We start from the raw sequence: 21459 nt of genomic DNA, 5'->3' as shown, positions 1-21459 counted from the left end.
AATTTTAATACAGGTACGAGCACAAATATTTTGGTTGAATGCTGATTTCCTCACAAATACCATGGTTAACGAGAAAGCATTATTGAACTTTCTTAGGCGTGTTTAAACAAACATGTTCATCATACAGTGGAACAATACATTGTATTCTTCATTGAATTAACATGAATTTCCACAAAGTTGAGCCGGAAACAATTGAATATGTTCCCATAACTTCCCATAACGGTTTATTATAAATTATCAATACTACACTAGGCATTCAATATAATCAAAACTAGGGTTTATATATATATGTATAAACAAAATTAGGGTACAAAATTTAATTCAACATTAAAGGATATATCACAATTAAATCCCGACCGTAATTGTCACCAAATCGCACACATTCTTGAATCTCCAAATGAAAGTATCCGACTTGGGTGAATTTAATCTTTCCAGATTTTCTAATCTAATTTAAATTTTCTAATATAATCTAAGTTTAATACCAAATATTTTATATCATTTCCTGCCAGACTCTCACACACGTCTCCTGGAATTTAGAGTTCGCGATTACAGTCGATAAAATTGCATATAACGTTAGTATGATAACGTGAAAACAGTAATAATTACCCGAGTACGTTATTTAACTAGGATAAGCATGAATTAGCGAATGCTGAGCCTGCAAAATGTTCACTTTCCGGGCACACACTTCGGCAGAATCTGAATATTTTTCGCGAAAACAATTGCGCATAGCCGCGGTTTTTATTACTCTTTGGAGAGACTCATTTCATATTTTCCGCAGAATACTTAATTACAACGGATGGACTTAGCTCGGTACTCTCCAGTCGAGTGCTCATTCACCTCTGTCCGGCTGCGGCCCTGTCCGGGCGCCGCACTATAATCGAGCGTCATGCCCCCATCCCGTTAGATTTGAAAATTGATTTGATGGGAACGATGAAGAGGGCATGGATTGATTTTTTCATTGGTGGTTTTGCTCTGCATCGCGTCCTCTCATTCCTTACGAACTGAGTCGCGAAAAAAATCCTCACAGTTGACTTTTTGCTGTCTACAGCTAGCAAAATCACCCCTCAACTTCCGCAAAAAACTTATTCGTAATTTTCTCTTGGCTAAGATAGGTGGACAGCAGTAACATATTTTGCTCGACCGTTTTTTCATAGAACTATGAAAACTAAAATAATGGGCGTTAAATGAGTGCACGCAAGCAATCATTAGCAAGGGTATTTTTTTTTAACTTATGCCTTCGCGCCAGAAGTTAAAAAAAAATAATCACACAGCTTGTGGACTGAAAATAATCATGATATTCCTCTATCGGTGGCGTCAGCACCGAAGGAAATTTTAAGAATGGGTAAGAAGAATTGTAACTGATATACATGACCGCCGAAAATATTTATTTACAAAAAATAAATATTGTAGTTTGCATGAAACCTGAAATAATTTCGTACTTTTAAACAGTTTTTCATGGCTGAATTATTTAGGAGCATGGGTTAACAAGAAATCGTTAGCTTATATGATTGAAAAGATATTTGTGGATAATTTTAAGAGAAAATCGAAGGATAAGAAAGGGGCTTAAGTGCATAAAATCGCCATATAGTTTTGAGGAGATGTTAATATCTGCACTGAAGCCATAATACGCATTTATTTTAAGAGAGACAAAATGTATTCCAGGTTCCTGGGATATTTAATTTTTTTGTAATTTAATATCAATTAATATCATTTTGAAATACATTCTCTGTAAAATATATATGCTTACCCATTCTAATTAATTATGAGGAATAACGTAGATCAGTAAATAATTAAAGGTTGTTATCATTAAATCTAGTACGGAATGAAAACACTCCAAAATATTTAAATGAAAAATTGGATTTCAAGTCACTCGTGAATAATAAATTTAATAACAAAAGTATTGACCTCTAGTGAATAGCAGTGAAACTGAGAGAAAAAACTCTTAAAGGGGATCAAAACCATTTTCAAAGGAAACATACAGCAGCAGAAACATCTCGGAGAGATCTCTCCGAGATGTTCCTGCTGCTGTATGTTTCCTTTGTAGATTCCTTTGTAGATTTACGCAGGAAGAATTTATTTCCGATAAAAAATCGTTCTGGAGATAGAGATTGCCGCAATGTTTTATTTTATTCATTATATACCACTCCAAAATTATCCTTCTCATTGGAGTCTTTAGGAATCTCCTTGCTTAGTCAGTCGCTTCAATTCACCTACAGTATAAAACTCCTGCACGGTCTTTATCGTAAGCGAATATTATCACCATCAGTATTTTAATCCTAATATGTTTTACTGCAGTCCTCCATCCTTCACTATTCCGTGTTGATTCTCGCATACCCTGATGCCTTCTCTTTTCCACGTCCTCTTAATTTGTCCTATGCTACTTGTCTATTCGTCTACCCCGCGGGATTTTCCCTCTCATAATGATTCCCACAGTAGGTGCATTGGTCTACATAAACTTCACATGGTATTTACGAGCAAATACATCCATGAAATTAAAACGAACTTAAAACTAAAATACAACAAGGGCTAGCAAAACACTTCAGAGTGATGATCAATGGCGTTATTGGAAGGAAGATTTTCATCCAGTCTTGTCGGTTGGTTGGATTTTGCATAAATTAAGAGAAGCAGAGCCGGTGGAAGGGATAGATGCCAATTTTGGCTCGCTGCGAGGAATCGTGACACGACCTCCTTACTTGACCATTACTTTCGCAGCAAAATCTCACGGCTGTTTGGGAAAATGAGATCATTCTCGACGATTGAAAAATATTTTGTGGCGTAAATTGATGAGCACACTACGAGATAAATGTATATTATATATTTGTAACATTTCACCTTTGTTCAAAGACTGGCAGTTAGAATAATATAAATTCTCAGCAAAAAAGAGGAGGAAAGACATAAAAACGAATGTTCGTCCCAAGTATTTCCACGCGCAATATGAACGTATTTTCCGTTCGCTGAATCAAGTCCTCAGAGATATTTACAGTGAAACACCCTTCAGAGATCTCAATTTTCATATAAAATTCCTTTGAGGTTCAGTATTGAAGAAGAAGGTGAATGGGTTGCTCAGGTGAAGAGCTTTTGTGGATTTGGAGTGTGTGTGTGAGGGCAGGCGTTCGAGAGAAGCCCATGGGCTTTCATACTTCGGAGTGCTTTACTCACCAGGCGGGCAAAGTGTGGGAGAGGAGCTCCATCTCGATATTACGATACATAAGGAGGCCTCTTGAGGAGAATATCGGCCTTCTCCCAAGTTACCAGGAGTGTGGCTGAAAAATGTTACAAAAGAGCATCTTGATTTACAACAGAAAGAAAGTACGCTGAAAGAACTCTTCAGTAATTTCTAGAAACTCTTCCGATGAAGGGTCACTTGTAAAATAGCACAGATTGAAAGACGGATTCATGGCTGTTCAAATTTTATTTTGATGAGGAACTATATTTCACAGAGTTATGAGGTAATTCAAGTCACAGAGCTGTTTTCAAGTTTCAACTCGCTCACAAGACGAGGTACAATAAGTTCAGATTCCCAAGATTAACCTTACCCAAGTAACTCCCTCTGATCAACTCTATTTTTGTAGCACCGTTATAATTCTATGCGACATTTTACTGATAAAGAGGGGAAGGAAACACAAAAACTGGAGTGAGCGGTTTTCAGTTTGGGTCGGGGGTGAGACTTTTATACGCATGGAGTTCATACAAGGAGTATGTTTCATTCGTCCGAAGCACGGTGCAATCAGAACGCAAATTATCACATTAGATAATAAGCCACCGAGTGGAACTCACGTCTGGGATTCTCCTAGCCACGGCAGTCAACGGTGCATGCCTGCAACTCGCGAAAACGAGATGATTGACTTTGAATATCCGGACTCCCGGACGCAATCTGCTCTTTTCATTCAGAGAGCCAAACATTGAAAGCTATATTTTTTCTAATACCCCCGCATTAAGTATGATGTGCTATTAGCGACGAATATGAAATGGTGTTCATTGCTATATTATGGCGCAGTTACTCAGCCATTCAAACCTAAAGGGTTACACGCATTGAACAACATCCAGCTCTATCATATAATAGCCCATATTCCCATGCATCGAGATACCCTCCTCAAATTATTTCGCTTTCTACATGGATGATTTCACATGAACATGATTTCAAAATTCAGATACGAGCAACCTGGAGGATTAACTAGAAGATGCCTCCAGAAATAGAAACTTCCATTTGCTTCATCGATATGAATTCTAATTAAATGAACTGAGTTCTATGGTGGAAACTCAAATACTGCGTTATCACGCCCCAACTGGTTTCGTTATGAAAGATATTTCAAATGGTGTTTGGGTACTTTTCAATGACCTGTTTAGATAAATACTGCTGATGTTTTTAACTTACGGGGATAGACATAAGCGTTGAATTAAAGACAGGCCGATTTAGAAGAGAATCCAACATCAGGATGATATGAAAGGCCAAAATACACGCACACGTGACACCAATTTATTATAGCGGCTTTTAAAACCAAGAAATAGCTTTTAGGTACCGCCAAAATCCATATTTTTACTTTTTAAACGATTTCTTTTGCTCTTAAGTTCATGAAAATTCTTTCTAGCACAAAAAATGATGAAAGTTGTAAAATATACTTCAACTGAATATGCCAAAATACTATAGAATAAGAGTACAGCAATGCGTAAAATTCCTTATTAATATTGCTTAACCATTACCCATACAAAAATAATGTCCCAGTCTTGTATTTCCAAAATGAATACATAATTAGTTATACCTAAAGCTTATGATCATTACATGAAAGTTTATTGCAATTATTTTACTGCTGAAAATATAAAGTATTTTTTCGGAGATTTTTGTCCCACATAAAGGAAAAAGGTAAAAAGATGCTCCTTCAAAGTGAGAAACCTAAATAACCGTTTCAGGTCATTTCATTTAGGAGAGGCAGTACGCATTAACTTGCGGCAATTTGCTTTTAATCTGCTAAATTCTCCCGGCATCCGAGATGGTGACAGATACCAACCCAAGTCAGCCATTCTCATTAAATTTCCCCATCGCTTTCCTATATCTTGTAATTATATACTTTCCAAAAAAGAACTGAGTTCAATAAAGGCGGATGGAAATGGAACTACCCCTTTAAATTTTTGAAGGCTAAATCGATCATACAAGTCTAAGCTGTCACATTGTCTTGAGTAAATGTCCAAAAATAAACGCCCAGGGTGACCTAAAAGAGTTTTTACCACCGTACCTGATGGCCAAACTCAAATTTATTTCACATCGTGTATTTTTCGGTATTCTTGCCCAAAAAGGATATTATCAGTAACGACGAGCTCTTCGCTAGACACTGAGAAGAAGACTGCGATCTGAAATGGCGCTGTCGATCTGTTTAGAGCAAGAGTGGCCGTATGGTCTGAATAAATTTATATTTTAATCATGGAACGTAATATTTTATGGCATTTCGAGGCATTCACGCCTATTCATTAGGTTCTTCCCCCATTTAAACCACGAGAAACTTGGGACGGAAAATATTCTTCGATAACTACTTGCGTCTATATTTTTATCAATTTTTATTGCACGTGAATTCAGTTATATATTTATTTATTGGTGAATTTTTTGCACATTATGATATGACAAAAAAGATGCGGTTATATCTAATTTTTTGTGCCTGGATGTGGAGTTTATTATAGAAATTCTTTTCAAATAAAGTAATTCAAAAAACTTTTTCAATCTCCAAAATACAATTTTTTCAAAGCAGTGGCCAGCCCACCAAAGGTAGGATTCAATTAATCTTTTAAAATTGCGTTTAAGTATAGGTGACTTTGAACGCATCTAACGTAAAGACTTTTTTCTATTATCTTTGATGAACAAATTCACCTTAAAATGTTTCCCGGAATCAGCTGGTTACGATGCAAAATTATGTCAAAGCATTGACGAAAAATATCCTCCGTAGCCACGGAAAGATGTCACTCTTATCCGAGTGATTCATGATTGCATCCCCGTTCATGTACCCTCGACGCGCTCTCTCACTTCAAAGACCATGGAATGTACGCAGGTATCACATCAACGATGGAATTTATGCACAATTACTCCTGTGGCACTACGTGAACACAACATATTCTTCACGCATTATCAAGCCTTCAATTAAAAGGGAAAATCGTTATCTGGAATTCGCTTCAAATTTAATCAGACCAAAAGCACAGGAGTAGTCGGAAAAAACTCTAGAATCCTTAAATTCAGGGTTTTTTCTCTTTTCCCGGGATGATGCTTCTTCGTCAATCTAACAGTGAAATTTTAGTTTTAAGCATACCAATATGCATTCAGCCTTTGTCCTCGTAATTAAGTGGCTTTACTACGGTTAAAGATTGACTAGACTACGGAAAATATTTGACTTGACATTATTTCGTAATATTTCAAATTTCACAGTATGTAATTTGTTAATTTGGCCTCCAGTGATATTTTTGGCATTTATAAAGTAGCGGTGGAGTAATTTGCCTAACCCATTAGGTAAAACCTGTTTGTTATGCCTCGTGATAGCTAGAGATGCTTGAGACAATCGTCACATATGGTCCCCTGAATTTGGAAATCAATATATTTCCAGATTACCAGTTAATACTTTACTCTCGTATTCATATGCTGAGAAAAAAAGTAATAAGCGAAAGGTTAGTGTTATAAAAGAACATTGGGGGAGGAATGATTAAGCACATTAGATTTTCGATAGTTGACCTTCAGTTGTCCATTCAATCAAGACGTTTTGGTCATTACGGAGACCATGACAGAATCTGTATGAGAGGTTTGGAATAAGATAAATCGCAAAAAAATGTCAACAGTGGCATGGTCACAAAGGCTCAAAGAGAAGCTTAAAAAGGAAATTTGCTGTTTCATACTCGTAAATTTAGGCAAAAGTTGGAGCTACTTGTACTTATATTGGAAAATATTCATACAACCATGGGATACGTTCAAAGGATATTAGTAAAATAATTTCGTTGGGTAAAGAAATATTTACCTAATGGGAGGAGTTGATGACAAGGAGTTTAAGTAGAAGCGTAAAAAAATATGTGAAACTTTGATGTGGAGTATGATGTTGTATGGTTCCGAAACTTAACCGTTGAGGAGGGAAGATAAGGCATGGAGGTTTTTGAAATGTGGCCATGGATAAGAACGGAAAAATATAATGGATGGGAAGAGTGCTATGCATGGTTGGGGAAAGATGGAAGATTTTGGAGATAAATTCGAAGAAGTTTGAAAAAATGAATGGAGAAGGCATTGGCAGGCAATCGGATGCTGATGCTTTGGTAGAAGGGAGAATGTTGGAAAACCGAGGCAGAGAGGAATAAAATACGTAGTTTTGACAATATGACGAGAGTTATCAAGTCAGTGTACCTGAAACGTATTCTATTGTCATACAAATGACTTACAAGTCGAAAATGTTCAGATATGCGAAGTCCCTTAGAATGTACGACATGCGTAATAGCTTTCAAAGGCCGTAGGCAGCGTACCTCTGCTCGGTAGACAACTGAAAGGAGCATAATAACAATGGGAACACCATGAATACACGTCTGCCATCAATAAATCCATTCACGTCAATTGAAAACTCTTTTATTTCAATTTTTCAGTAGAGTACAAAAATGGAAACAATATCCAGCACTATCCAATACACTCTCCCCACTTACTTCCCACAGTCTTCCCTTTTTAAATAAAAAGGTGCATATGCTGTCTCACATAACTGAATGGATTCTTTCCTTTGCTCCTTACAATGCTCTACAACCCCTGTACATCGTATGCATCTCCAAATAATCCAATAAAGGATAATAAAGTATATCCTTAAGTTTATCTTTCCACAAGTGATCCTCGTCCAATAATACAATATCTAACTCTGCTTAGAGATATATGGTTAATACACATTAATATAAGAATGACGACACAAAAAGAGTAAATTTTTTATAAAAAGTACGAGAACTTTCCTACACTGGAAGGAATTCTCTTTATCAAATGAAAACAAGTTTCCAGTTTTCCAATATGTATTTTTAATTTTTTGAAATGTTTTCAAAGTGGTATTCGATATCGAATAGGTGTAGCATAATTTAATTAGGGAGTGTAAAATAAATAATTTGATTACTAAGCTGAAAGTGTTAAACTAGACAAGTGTCACGAACAAATTTATCATATGCACGTTTTTAAGAGTCAAGCTTCAATTTTGCACCGCTTAGTTTAAATGAAATAACGAATGCCACCTTAGCCTTCGTCCATGGAATTTAGGACACTGGTGTTCTTGGTAGGTAGGAATGGTAGCGGGTCGGGGTACAAGCTCCCCATACTCCAAGCCGCCGTCCTCAAGAGAGCCGCGGAAGGATGTTATGTGAGGACTTCGAAGCGTTTTGATACGGTGAAGGGGCCACAGAAAGACACATACTCCGCCCATTAAAGAGCTCAGGAGTGGTCTCCTTGTCGTCTTCCTCAAACAAAAGACTTGTGACGACGAGTTCCGAGTTTCTTACCAGATTCGAATGGCGTACCGAATAGATAGGATAAAATTCTGAAAGAATACAGCAATGCGATTCCTAAAATGTAGAACCTACGGAGAGAACTACATACGCCCGTGGATGAGTTCGAATAAGCATTTCTCACGAGAGGAAATACTTTATTGTCACCATCACATAAGACCATGCTCGGAGAACAATAGTAAGTAATTATTTTTTTACCAGCCTGAAGGAAAAGGAATCAGTGGAAACCCGTATTTGAAATATAGAGCGAGGATATTCTCTAATTACCGCCATTACTGCTAGTCTTTACTTTCTCATGGTGCAAATAGCTTCGGTAGTTGACTCTCTCAATAGAAAATATATAATGTTGACATTACCAAGTTATAGCAATAGAATTAGTGTAAAACCAAATGTCGTCTAGGGGAGGGACATTATCTCCTATCATCAATGCTTGAGCAATACACGCGCGGCGTAGGTCTCGGTGATCTCTGCCTAACTTGCCAAACCAACCTCCGGGTTGACTACCAACTTTTGATTATATTTCCAGGCAGTCTACTCGGTCCGAATGTTTTGCCTTTATCACTAACTATAAGAGTAGTCTCTACCTCTACAATGTTAATATTTGCATGAAATGTTTCACTTTTTATTTTTTAAATGACGCCCCTTAATAGCCATTTTGAATTATCAATCTCAATTGAGACATTTTAATTTTGCTTTCCCAAATCTTGCATCGCATGTGGGACGTACTCGTATGCTGCGCTTAAAAAACTTTTAAAGAGACATTTGTCTTGTTCGCTTAAAAGGTGTATATTTACAGTTTCCAAAGCTGTTACTCTGTTACTTCTGCCGTCAAATCAATAAAAATTAATCTTAGAAACTAAAAATAACATGTTCACCCCAAAAGTATGGTTTAATCCTTGATGAATTTTATTAATAAATAGGATCCCACTGTAATTACGTGCATGCAGTCATTTCAATGTTTATGCCTGCATTTTTTCTTAAGAATAAATTTATTGGTTCACAAAGAATCCAATTTAGGTACTCCTTGGATATTTTGTGATGGTTTCTTTGCAATTATGAAGCCGTTGATAATTTCTTCTTTCTTATTTACAGACGAAAAATGCCTACTATATACCATACTGTCAAAGTTGCGTGGTATCTCTGACCTTTTTCCGTCACTGAATCCTGTCATGTGCAAATTTATTCACACAGAATTTTATACCCCATGATGGAAAATGGCGAACACATTTTTACTCATTCTTCAATTGCTCAAAAGGAGAATCTTGAAAAGGTAACCCTTAGAGGCGGGTTGAAACATTTTTCTTTGAATTTATGGCGACTTATACCAATATTGCATTAATTCGAGATATAATAATCAACGATAACGCAAATTTTTGGACTTAAGAGACTATCCTGAGTAATTTTTTAACTGTGGCCGTTTGTGAAACCTTTCCGTCACTAAGTTTTCCCGTCCGGTTCTCTCCATGGCGATGTCAATTACCAGAATGTAATGGATAAAGATAATTCAGTGTTTTAACCCATTACGCACAACTTATATTCCACTGAGTCTTCCTCTAGATTCGACCAAATTCACTGCTAAAGTTTGGGCTATTTTTCAGTGCAGACTACCGTTTATTACGTTCTAATTTGTTGACGGTTAATTTAAATGATTAACGTGCTTTTTGCTATGAATTTCTCTCGACAACTTAGCCATACATAATGGCAATTTTCCAGCTTTTGAGCACATACATGTACCGAGGAAACATTGGAATCCTAAATTGCGCTCTCTCAACTCCGCTCACAAATAGTTCCTGCATAATTTACCGAGTAGTTCCCAAATCAACACCACTATCAATTTCAAGTTAGTTTCCCATTTTTTGGAACTGTAATCTAATTCTGCCGGTATTTAAATAAACACTGTATTATTCATTTCACGTTAACAATCAATGAGCGTATTGAGTGATGAGTTGACTAAAATACATTAAATGCACACTCGTACAAATCCATTAAATTTATTTGTAACTGCAGGTTATGTATCGAAGAATAAGAACTGTGTACTGCTGTTGTGTACCTTCATTAAAGATAATAATTATGCACCAAAGCGTCACATATAAATTAGAAAGTGTTATCATATTGATCTATTTCTCAGTTAAATTTTAATAGTTTTTTTTACTAAAAAGAAAAAAGGGCTTGTATTTTTAGTCTCTCTCCCTCCCACTCTTTCTTGATCCCAAGGACTCTCGCTGGAGGAAATATTTAAGAAATGCCCATCGGATGGCGCTGAAGTAATTACAACTATCCACAAGGCATCAATAAATATATACCGTTGGACACCCAAAGGAATAAGTATTTAAGGTACGCAGATGAAATATTCAAAAACTTGAGTTAGCGAAGAGTGCCCTTCGCTAGCTCAAGTGTGTATTCTTCGAACATTATTGGTTGATTCTAAGAAACTTTGTGAGATACCAAAACTAACTTTTATCGGAGCCACCCACTAACATTTCAAAACAAAAGTTCCAAAGGGTAAAACCAATTCCCCTTGACCGAGATGAATTATTACCGTCGTAACATTACTTTTCCGTAAGAGGTTCCGGAGATATCTTCACATTAAAGATTGATCTTCATTTTTTGATGCTCTATACTCTTTTCCAAACGGATAAATGATAAATGACAAAATAAAATGCGAGAGTTGATTTCGACTCACTCAATCCGTGTGCTCTCATCGACCTTTCCTGAAAGAAAAATTAGCCGTCATTCATTTGTCGGTGGCAGTTGTCATCGGACCACGCCGTTTGATATTGCCTTTCTTCGAACAGACTTCAACGGGAAACGAATTAAGTTTTTCATCTGCATCGGGTTTTCCCAAGTGAAAGGTTAAGGGTATACCATAGAGGGTGGTTGAGGAAGATTGGTCGGACGAAGGCAGATGAGCTGTAGAAGCATTCGCCGAATGGGTTATATTTTCCCAATCAGGAGCTTTCGTCCCTAATACGCCACTCGATCGGAAGATCTCGGGGATTGAGCAAATTGATCCTTTATTGAAATACACAAAATTGGGAGGCTTATTCGAACATGTTGCCTTACTTTTGCCGAGGCTGGAGGAGAAACGACGGAAGAAGTTTGCGAATGGAGGTGAAGGGGAGCTTTGCGTGAATAAATATTGAGTGGGATTCTCTCATCGGCGGCTGGCAGTCACGCTCCCCACGGAATATCCGTCGACACGGCGTCTCTCAAACTTCGGAAGGAGAGAGGTCAATGCATCCTTGACAGGCCTTGGAAATTCATTACCGACCCCAGGCTTCGAAAATAACCTCCTCGTGGATGAGGGCGGGTGCGTACACTCGGCCCCCGCGAGAATGATGACACCTCTGCGGCTGAAAATTGCGACTATTTGAGATAAATTCTCATTTTCTCAGAGGAAGCAGAGGCCCTAAAAATAGTCCGCGCTGTCCGCCTTATTGCAAATTTCATAAGCGTCCCTGGAGCTGTGGAGCGAGGGAGGGAAGGGCGGAGGGCACCAGGGCGAAATGGGGCGGCCAAGGCCCCTGGACGGCCAGACCGCGGCGCAGATGCCACGTCGAAGGACCGGAGGGCAGCCGCCACTCCGAGCCCTAGGACCCACACCTCGGCTTCCTTCCTCTATGCATGATTTATTTCGAAGCACTGGCATTAAAATTGAAGCCATTCGATTATTTAGCGACGTCAAAGGTTTCAACTGAAAAATGGCTTCGGGACACAAATGAGCTCCGACAACATAGATTATCTTCTCAAAATAGCACGATCAATCCTCAGACGTTAGATCACGAGAAATGTGATAAGAACTCAATGATAACTCAATAGCAACTCAATATTTTCATAGAGAATAATGATATAAAAGAAAACAGCATCATTTTGTAGTGCAGTGGATAATATTATCGTTTTTTATCTATCAATTATTGTTATGTTAAACTCACATGAGTTCACCAGAAAAAAACTTCATTTTATGATATTTTATAACATTTTCTATCCTTTGAGTACCTGTATCTCAGAGTTATATATGCATATAAAAAGTTTGCCTGAAGCCTAAAATCCATAAGAATCCATAAGCTGGCGCAGTGCTCAAACACTTATAGTATGCATCTTACGCCCGGCCGCCGCCGCCTGAATCTCATCACATCCGCTCCACAACCTTCAAACATAACTCACGTGCCCATCGCTCGCCCTCTTCCAAGATAAATGTGTCTCTAAAAATGAAATTTGAAACTCATTTTGAAGTATCTCAACAGAGATTGACGGAAGTGTTTAGAACAATCCTTTACACCTGAGTTATTAAATTATTACCATCGAAACCTTAGGGGTTAAATTTGCAAAAGAAAAGCGAAGAAAATGACGGATAAAGCTATAAAAAAGTTTTGTGAAACATGTATGGCCCTACTTAAGGTTCCTGATAAGCATTCAATGAGCAATCAGCTAATCTGACAGGATTAATGATGACTACTCTTGGAATGACCTTGTCTTGATTCCTCTACTATTAGACTTTCATTGCTCAGCAATAACTTGACGGAATCATTGTTTAAGAAGCATCATTTTCCGGATTTCTACATCTAGTGAATATTATAATAATAAACATTTCTCCCTGAATTCCTCCCGTGGAGCGAAATGAATAATCAAATACAGAAACTATGAGGTAGTAAAAATTTGATCGTTGCAGCAGAACTGGGCCGAAGATTCTTCTACCTCAATTTTTATGTTTAATCCACATTGGTGGTTTTCATCGCTTAAGAATGTGTTAGTAGCTTTGAATACTTTCTGCAGAAAAAAACTTTTAGCCGAAACAAAAAACTGTCCTCAGTTGGCCAGCAATTGCCCTGTTACTCGAGCCGAGGCATTGAAAATCACGGTTCCGAATTAAAGTACGGAATCTCAAAAAATGACATTTTCCGCGGACAATGTTTTCTGCGGACTTGAGCCGACAAAATTGGCAATAAATTGAAGCAGTAAATATGTCAGGGTACACAATGTTTTCAACCAATGCGAAGAGAACAAGCCTGGATTTTTCTGACGTTTCTATGGGATCAAAATCACAGATGAAATTATCAAAATTCAGTTTAGTTGATGAATTTATGGGTTCTTTATCCTGAATAAAAATCCAGTTTGTCCAGCACTAGAACGATTTGAACTTCCTAATTTTATGCACCATTTAATTTGATCGGAACGTTGAAAAACGGAAAGGCGAGTCTATGTATATGTTATTTTTAAATCCAAACTATCTGGTAAACAATATAGATTCATGAAAACATTGAAGCATTGAAATAACTTTTATTTCTAAGCACAATTCTTTGCGTTTCATGAGATGAACTCTCTCAGATTATAACAAATTAGGAATAGGTGCAAATAAGTTTCAAACCTACGAGAGGATATATACTACACGGAAATGAACTCTCCTGGGATAAAAATCATGTCATTAAGTCATTATTATCACGGTTTAACGTAATCATTATAGTTTAAGTTAATAATACCTGTACCAATGGAATAATCTGCATAACTACCGCTTGGCGGTTTGTCCCCTGGCTATGAAAACTACATTCTACTGAATGAGTCAAGTGAAGCCACGAAAAATCCAAATGATATACCTACATTCGTCGCCATTTCCTAGATTACATGTATATATGGATGATCATGATGCCCAGCCCGTACTTCTTGAACTCCAGGTATAATGCCTATCTTCTGCTCATAAATACATAGCAAACGTTCAGTACTTAAAAAACTCAGCATTCTCTGCTCTCAAAAATGATCGGTTTCCAATGACTGACAATGAATGATTGGTCCAATGCAGCCCCGAGAGCACTTGGCCACTCCGTGATCGCAAACCTCGTTGCTACTAATTTGTGGCTTGCGGCCTTCAACACGGCCAGGGGAAGTATTATGGAAAAAAATAACTGAAAAAGGACGCAGGCTAATAAAGTTAACTTGCTGAAAAGCCATCGCTGGTGGGAGGAGCTAGGAGCTAGTGGCAAACTACGATTATGGATTTTTGGCAAACAATTCGGTATTCCTCGCAAAAACGGGTTTCATAGTTACAAATCTGCCCTACCGCTGTGTAATTAAGAACTTACCGCAGCACAAATGGCACCAGTAATTAATGGATGGATGGTACAATATGTGCCAATGACGCAATAACGGTGTGCCCAATTCAATTTCTTCCTGGCTTACCCGAAATCCACGCATTGATATTTACTGCGTCCTGAAGAAAAGCTCATTCAGACGAAAGCGCATAGAGCGACATATCCATTAGGACTTAAGGTTATAACAGCGTAAATCTCGACAAATGGAGATGATTCAGAATGCACGAAATAATATGCGATATTACAATGAACATCAATAAATGCGTAGGTAGGTAAATAACTCTTTGAACGGCACTTAACTCTCTCAAATTGTATGAGCAGTCATTTTGTTTCTTTTAACATCTGGTTCTCCCTAGAAGTATAAATATTGAAAACTCATAATTCAGAGAATTTCCTGGACTGAAACAGAATTTTGGGTTTCCCTGACGGCGAAAATGAGAACGGTCGATATTACCGAGAGGTCTCCCCAATACAGAATCCAAATCTACAAAAATCTCAGAAATCCCAGAAATAAATTGATGTCTCGCAGTCAAGCAACCAGGCGTACAGAATTTAATGTTCCCTCACGTCATTAGGCGTTAGAACATAAAGAAAATTCAATAGTTGCTAATTTTTAAGTGAAAGGATTGTTTAAATTCAAAATTTGTGTATAATTCTAAATAGATTACGTAATATTTTGATTTCCGGACATGTAAATTTGGAAATTAGTGTCTGAATGTAGTTATATTTTACGCAGCAGTTGAACGAAATGAAATATATAATAATTGATCACTGAACGTCTTCAAGCAGGAATTAAACATAATTTCCTCGCGGACTGGATTCAGCAATGTTAGTCAGGTGTTTCCGATTGAGAAAAGGTGTGCAGGGAAAGACCAAAATGGATAGGTGTCTACCTACTTGGCCCACTCTCCAACTCAACCCTATTTTTACTTTGAAGTGGAAATGGCCTAGCTCTTTGATAAAAAGCACCTCGAGCTATTGATTCATCCATTAGCCCTTCATTCCGAAGACCGACGACTGACTGCAGTCTTCCTCACCTCACTCCAACGCTACACTTTGGCAGCACTGCCAGCAGAGTCAAAGTCGCTCTTCGGTTGTTATAAATCTTTATTCACCCAGAATATTCTCGTGTGCAGGCAAATATTGCACTGCCAGTTTTGATGAATTAATAGGTGTATCTTTACCAGTATGGTTTTGGAGAGAATGAGGTTTAAAAATGTCCACTCCGAAAATGAGCCAGAAATTTTCCGAAATTAGACACCTAACATCTCTCTTAATTGATTCCAGAGAAAGAGGTCAAGGCCCTTATTTAAAACTCAAGTTGATGACTTATGAAATTTGAAGCTTTTCGTGAGAATTGCATCTAACCGCACCACGTCTGGCAAACAAGTGAAAATGAAATATTCTGATTGCCGAAATGAAATACAAACAAATAATGGATCCTGGAGAATATATTTATGTGCTCAAATGTACGACGTTCTTCGCAGGTTTAGTGTAGTCTATCACCTCACTTCCTTCAGCCAAGTCATTACGAATTACAAATATGCGCTCCGTCATTTGAAGGCAAAAATGGAAAGACGAGAAATGTTGGATACATTAAACCACATTTTCATCTAAAATGCGGACCATTCCATTCGACTCGCCTTTTTTTCATAATTATGGCAAAACCTTCCACCAAATTTTAGTGTTTTGCACATGAATCTTCGTCCTTGAACGCAAAAATGCCTTCGAACTTGAAAGAAGTAACGATTCAAAGAACATAATATCGTTCTGCGCCAGGCGATTCGCCCACTAGATGTAGCCAGCCGCATCGATTTTTTGTAGCATGAGGTATTCCCCAGCATAGAGCCTGCCAGCTTGCTACCGAGCATGCCCACTGCGTGTTCGAGTGCGCCTTCCTACTTCCCATTACTCTGTATCCATGCTTGCACTCACCGACACACATGCTTGAGGCGCTTGTGAGGGATTGCGCACTATTCTTTTTGTTGAATATGAACTCAAATTAACAATATTGCCTGAAAGATTTTGAAGGTAGGTACATAATTTTGTTTGTACCCAGTCAGAATCTTTCTCGAATAAATATCGCGAGAGCCTTAGAGTCAGGAAAACACTACAACTTAGGGAAAACCTAAATTAGGGCAAAAGATAGACATTTAGTCATATTAACTTATTTTAAAGATGATATATTGAATATTTTCTCAAAAATTACATTTATGGGCTGAAATGAAACCATAACTTGGTTATTTAAGCTAAGCTTTCATTAGTGCGACACCTATTCCAAAACATAACTGCTCTGGAGGCTACTATCCAACGGATATTGTATCACATGTTAAACGCGCTGAATTTGGAGAAAAATTGATGAAAGAGGATCTTTTTAAAAAGTACGATGGCATGTGTAAAAGGTTCATGTATGAAAACATTTGGACGAAATGATCATCCGCTACTGATTGTCCACGCAGTTCTCTTCGACGATTTCTAAAGAAATTATGTAAACACGTTTATATGTCATGCAAAATTTTTTCAATACACCTTATGCTTTAAGCTTGCATTCTAACCAAAGTTCTCTGCATAAAATTTCAATTCTATATGCTACAATAAAAACAGTAAAATATATTAGGGGAATTGTTGACGTATATTATAAATATCCTTCCTCATAACGTAGAGCCTAGTATTGTTTCCTGTACGGCGGTACCAGGGAAACAAGTGGAAGTTCACTTTGATCTCACAGCAAAATATGAGTAATTTTTAATAATGAACTCCTGAATAAGCTCATATTTCCATGCCTATAAACGCCCAGTGTTCATTGCAGGTATGTAGAAGACGAATGCATATTTGTTTCTCATAATCATGTGCACTCAAAAATGTATTAGAGCTACCACTGAGATTCTTATCCAAAGCGTGGGTGACATGTTATACGTATTGAACACATTATCCTAAAACTAAGTTAATGAGGACTGCGGATAATTACCACGGACATCAACGAAATTTACCACGGTGGTTCCATTAATCCGTGAATGAAAATTGGGGAGGCGGGTATAGGTAGATGGGAGAGAGGAGGGAGGTAACGTGGAGAGACGTTTTACAGGGAGCATGGAGAGAACTGCAGAACCCAACGTCTCTTGGGGTCCAGGTAAAGTAATGAAATTGACGGTGTGTTCCCAGCGCTCGAGTCCGAGAAATAATTACGTTCAATCTCGTGCCTACCGCCAGTGGAAAGTTTCCTGGGAAGCATTACATGCAAGGCTATTCCGCAGGCAAAGTTCTACCTCCGCAAAGAGACGCCCACAATGTTCCATTAGTTGACATAATTGAACACTGACGTGTTTACCCAAAATGCTCGTCTATTTTTCACGCTGGTCGTAAATGGTGTGCGGTGTCTTCAAGGACTCCACTCGAAAAACGACAAGTTTTGTCTCCACTTCGTAAATACACGGCCTTGATACCGACTCATTTCCTTCGTCCTCTCTGAATATGCAATACAGCGAAGGTTAATAGCATCTGCATATCAAATTCCAACGCGCAAAGCCATTCCAAAAGAAAAGTTAGGCCGCCCACGGCATTTCCAAACCCTTAATCCCTTTGCAAGCCTTAGTCGACAATATTAATTTCCATCATTAACGAAAATATTGATGACAATAATAACAATGAAATGACAACATATCCGCGGAACCGTGGGGCATTAATTCCGCCCATATTCATAAAATTTACTGCGTATAATAATGGTTCTCCTGTATTAAATTCACCATAAAAGTGAACAGGACAAGTATGGGTACGGTTTCCTCGGTAGAACAATGCTTGTTACCTGATCATTTCCTGTTCACCAGTGAAACAAAAATAAGGGCGATTTTGACTCGAGAGTATTCGGTTCTTTCCCCTGCGTTTTTCTTCCAGGTGGACGACAGTGTCCCCGGCATTTCATTCGTCACCTTCAGGTCCGGGGCGATCCTGCAGACTAAATAAATTGAACCAGGTGATCATTTTGTTTGTCAAGAGGTCCCTATTTTACATTTCACCGTGCACATGCTTCATTAAGACAAGCAAAGCTCGTCATTGGTCTTGACCTCTTCGAGTTGCGACTTAAATTTAAGTTTTAGACAAGTGCGTTAAGCTATTGCGTGTACGAAAAATACCACCTCAGCTTCACCCGCTTGGCCCTGGCACATTCTAAAAATCGGCAAAAACCACACCCAGGCTGCATAATTAGTCTTGAGTTTTCAATGTGACAGTTTTAGATATTTTATTCCTAAATTAAAATGTACCAGCAAAACGTGCGAAAATACTCTACATAAAACATGATAACTCTGGATCCCTGTTATAGGAATAGTTCCTCTACGGGGCTGAACGAAGAAGAAAGGTGCAATAAAGATTGGTAGCAAAGGCGGAATAAGCAGGATTTTTAGATTATAACAAACAGGTTTTTATTTCTAGTTAAAAAGCCTCCATTTCACATTGCGCTGCATGAACTTGATGTTTTTAATAACGCTCTTGGCCTAGCATGGTGGAGAGAGTAGGAATTACACCGCAGACGGGAGCCTCCTCGGACTGTTAAAAGTATTTACGTTCAAAAACATGCGCGATCAACCATTGCCTAAAATGAACAATGCTTACTCACGTGACCTGCCGACACCTACGCGTCTAAACCATCTAACATTCGCCCTAGGAGTGGGGTAAATCGGTAAAAATCTCACACAGGTCATGTTCAAGTTCAAAGTAATCTATTCCGCGGTATATATCGGATAAATTTGCTTTCGCAAAAACCATTAAGAGGCATATAAAACGTAAAACAACTCAACGACCTGGAATCTCCGTTTTAGGAAAAGTTCTACTTCGGAGTCGGTAAGAGAACATAGATGCTAAAAAGGTTGCATCGGAGTCCTTTTGCCTAACACATACATACCTGAGCTCTTGGGTTAGTCTGGGGAACTCTGATTGGCCGCAGGGTCCGCTGAGCTGTGACAGATCGTTTGTGGAAAATCGCTTCCACGTGAAAGAGAGGGGGTAGCCCTCTATTCCGTTGAAGCTATCGGGGGTCTTGGCGATTTCAATCACCTCCCGTATCAATTCATATTTATTTATAATAATTCGTATTTATTCAAAAATGATTTATCCATTCATGAATATCTATTTTGACCCCTTCAAAATAATCCCCATTAGATATTATGCACTCGTGCCAACGTTTTTCCCAATCCTCGAAGCTCTGTAAAAAATCATTTTTGTGATCTTGTTCATCTACTCCTTCGATGCAGTCTTTCTCTCGTCAGTCGTAGCGAAGCGTCGTCCTTTCATTGGCCTCATCAGTTTCGGGAATAAGAAAAAGTCACTGGGGGGCAGATCTGGGGAATACTGTGGCGGGCATTAGTGTGTTGTTTTTGGGCAAAAATCCGCGCACAAGTAACGATGTGTGAGCAGGGGCGTTGTCATGGTGCAAAAGCCAATTTGTATTATTCCACAAATCCGGGTAGTTGCGGCGGATTGCTTCGCGCAAATTGCGCACAACTCGCAGGTAATATTCCTCATTTACCGTTCTACCCTGTGGCAAAAACTCATGATGCACCACATCCCTGCAATTGAAGAAAACTTTAAGCAAAACTTTCACGTTTGACCGAGCTTGGTGCGCTTTTTTCGGTCTTCGCTCGCGCTGCAGCTTCCATTGCGATTATTGAGCTTTAGTTTCCACGTCATAACCATAAACTCTGAAAATGATTCGTCACTAGTTATGTCCCTCTGGAGCAAATTTGGTTCGCGGGCAGAGTTCAACGCCTCATTAGCAATGTTAATGCGGTGCTCTTTTGGTCGAAATTGAGCAATTTTTGGTACAAATTTTGCGGCGACCCGTGTCATGCCCAAATCATTGGCAAAAATCGAATGGCACGAGCCAATTGATATGTTTACTTCCTCGGCAACTTCTCCAACGGTGATTCGACGATTGACCAATAGTATTTTCTTCACTTCGTCAATGCTTTCGTCGGTTTTTGACGTGCTCGGGCGTCCGGCCCGCTCTACGTCGTTCACATCTTCTCGCCCCCCTGAGAACATTTTGTACCATGCGATAAACGTTGCTTCGGTCCAAGGTAGCTACTTCATATGTCACAGTCAATATTCGGAATGCGTCCGCGCCCTTAATTTCGTTTTTCAAACAAAATTTGATATGGTTTCTTTGATCCATTTTTTGGAACAGGCAAAAATCGAAGACAAGCCAAAACACGTCTAAGCAAAACAGCTGTCAAAAATTAACTGAAGATTCAAAATGGCCGAATCTCTCAGCATAAGTGAGAGACATGAGTAACAAAATAACGCTGCAAAAAATGAAATAAACGTAACCCGCGGAAATTCAAAATTCGTGATACTTTTTGAACAGAGCTCGTATGTATTCGATGTCTGTTGGATCTTACCCGGGAGGGTCCCTCTCAGAGCTATCTCGCGTTTCCCTTCTTTCCGGGAGGTCTTTAAAATAAACTCATGGCTGTATCGATTCTGTTGGAGCATTGTGGGGAGATGTTTCTCTCTAGTAAGGGTATCTGCTCCGGAGAAGGCAATTCCTCCGTGGTATAGGTTTGAGATGAGGTAGGTTTTTGACCTCGGATGGTAGTGACAGTTAGTATTCAGACGACGGTTGGTTTGGGTTTTGTTCCAGGAACCGAGTGCCCTAAGCTATCGGCCCATTCCCTGATAACAAGGACAGCCATGAAGGGAAGTCTTTTGTTCTCTTCTATCTCCATCGCAGATTGAATGAAGGCGTTTAAGCTACGAAGGTGAAGCTGTGAGGCAACGGGAATTTTATCAGCTCTTCGGTCCCAAGAGATGTGGCGAAGGTGCCGCCTACGTATCTGACGAAAAGTTGGTCTCTTTTCGCACGAGTTTGGGATTTTCCGTTCGAATTCTTCAATATATA

At 38.6% G+C, this 21459-nt stretch overlaps 1 protein-coding gene across 2 annotated transcripts in view; it reads right to left on the bottom strand.

Moving 5' to 3' along the window:
* The window catches only part of Slob (Slowpoke binding protein), a 320372-nt gene that overhangs the window by 146982 nt on the left and 151931 nt on the right, over positions 1–21459 (bottom strand). The gene's annotated exons all lie outside the window — the stretch shown is intronic.

The sequence above is a fragment of the Hetaerina americana genome, unplaced genomic scaffold, assembly GCF_022747635.1.
Source record: "Hetaerina americana unplaced genomic scaffold, ioHetAmer1.1.p SCAF_23, whole genome shotgun sequence".
NCBI lineage: Eukaryota > Metazoa > Arthropoda > Insecta > Odonata > Calopterygidae > Hetaerina > Hetaerina americana.
Note: the sequence above shows the minus strand (reverse complement) of the source record. Positions and strands in the feature narration are given on the sequence as shown.